This window comes from Echinops telfairi, unplaced genomic scaffold (genome assembly GCF_000313985.2).
Source record: "Echinops telfairi isolate 266 unplaced genomic scaffold, ASM31398v2 ScPeMD7_3;HRSCAF=10, whole genome shotgun sequence".
NCBI classification, from domain to species: Eukaryota; Metazoa; Chordata; class Mammalia; order Afrosoricida; family Tenrecidae; genus Echinops; species Echinops telfairi.
The window spans coordinates 58,862,756-58,864,638 of NW_022103899.1; the positions used below are offsets into that span (position 1 = coordinate 58,862,756).

At 52.9% G+C, this 1,883-nt stretch overlaps 1 long non-coding RNA gene across 1 annotated transcript in view; it reads right to left on the bottom strand.

Annotated features, from left to right (window-relative positions):
* LOC123522272 overlaps positions 1-1,883 on the bottom strand; it is a 29,264-nt gene that overhangs the window by 6,145 nt on the left and 21,236 nt on the right. Inside the window, exon 2 of the long non-coding RNA XR_006680544.1 lies at positions 478-794. This is a non-coding gene — a long non-coding RNA (uncharacterized LOC123522272). The remainder of the gene's footprint in view (positions 1-477; positions 795-1,883) is intronic.

Genomic DNA, 1,883 nt, shown 5'->3' on the forward strand with positions numbered 1-1,883 from the left:
CTCACGTGTCTCACGGTGTTTCATGGGTCGTGGGGTGAGAAGGCCTCTTTTTATCAAGGAGACCAGTCCGATGGTGTGGTTGGGGGTCGCCGCTTCCCCCAGTGGTACCCACATGATCGTTTGGGGGGGGATCTGAATTCTTTTAACAATAGCTTCAACGTGTCCCACCCCTCAGGAATTGTCCCTTGATGTTTCCCACCCAACGCCTCTTCATATCCTTTCACTTAATTAGGGTCTTTCAGTGAACACCCTCAGCTGCTAACGGAGAGGCTGGTGGTTCCAGGACACTAAGAAGTGCCTTGCAAGAAAGGCCTGGTGTTCTATTTCCCCCGAAGCGGCCAGAATCCATAGAGAACATGGGGGTCCTCAGACACCCATGCTTCCTAGTCTCTTCACCAGCACCCGGTGGGACATATCCAGCCCTGGGGACTCCAGGAGACCTAGAGGCGCAGCCTGACAGCTGCCCTCCGTACTGACCTGCCTCAGGGTTGCTGGTGTTCTGGCCGGGGGTGCCTCGGCTCTGGGTTTGGCTTCGGCGTCTCAGGGCGCGCTTGAAGATGGAGTTTCTCTGCATTGGGATGGGGCGATGGGGTCCCGGGGGCTCCTGGGCAGCACTGTGTGGAGCTGCCTCATCTGAGAATAGCTCACATCTCTCCTCCACAGTCTCGTCTTCCATTCTGCGTGTGGCACCCGCCGGCCCCTCCCAGGGCGTTCCCAAAGCGCCAGACTCCTCGGTCTCTCCACAGGCCGGCAGGCCGCGGTCAGGAACCTCCCAGTCTCTCCTGGGCTCACCGCTTTAGGAGAGGACAGACAGGGACAGTTTTCAGTGACAGTCTGTAGGCTATGTCCTCCGCTCCCAGTAATCCCTGCTCCGACAGGAGGGAGTCTGGAATGACAATTCCGTCTCTGTCAGGATGCAACTCAGTTTGCCACTACAGTTTGAACGCATTCACAGATCATTTGTAGAACTGAGGCTCGTTTATTGAAGTTGTTGTATACGTCACTTGTTTGCTGTATTTGTGGGGTGGGGTTGGGGTGGGCTTCCAGTGGCTTGTGAGAATTCAAGGGGAGAAGAGGAAGAAACAGAACAAGGTGGTTGGGTGTGTGGACATGCGGAGGGAGCCCAGGTGATGGGGGACAGAGCCAGCCTGCCGTTCATCAATATTGGAAGTGTGCTGTGGGTTGAGATGGGGTCTGCTCAAGCCTTGTTTTGCAGAAAAACAAACGTAACAGCAGGAGCCCTGGTGTCGTAGTGGTTATGCCTTGGGCTGCGATCCGCAAGGTCAGCGGTTCAAAACCACCAGCTGTTCCATGGGAGCAAGACGGGACTTTCTACTCCCCCAAAGAGGGACAGTCTCAGAAACCCACAGAGCCATTCCACTCGGCCCCACAGGGTCGCCATGGGGCGGGATCCAGTCGTGGCAGTGAACTTGTTTTTGTTATTTAAGGAGCCCTGGTGGCAGTGTGTGTGTGTGCAAATGTGAATGTGGGTATATATGTGTGTGTATGTAAATGTGTGTATGGGGTGTGTATACGTGTGTGTATGAATGTGTGTGTATGTAAATGGGTGTATGGGGTGTGTGCGTATATGTGTGTGGGTGTATATGAGTGTGTGTATGTGAATGTGTAATGTGTGTACGTATATCAATGTGTGTATGTGTGTGGGTGTGTATGAGTGTATGTGTGTGTGTGGCTGTGTGTGTGTTTATGTGTGTGGGTGTGTATGTGAATGTGTACTGTGTGTGTATGTGTGTATGTGAATGTGTGTGTATGGGGAGTGTGTGGGTGTGGTGTGTATTAGTGTATGTGTGTGTATAGCTGTATGTTTATGTGTGTGGGTGTGCATGAGTGTATGTGTATGTGAATGTGCGTGTATGGGGAGT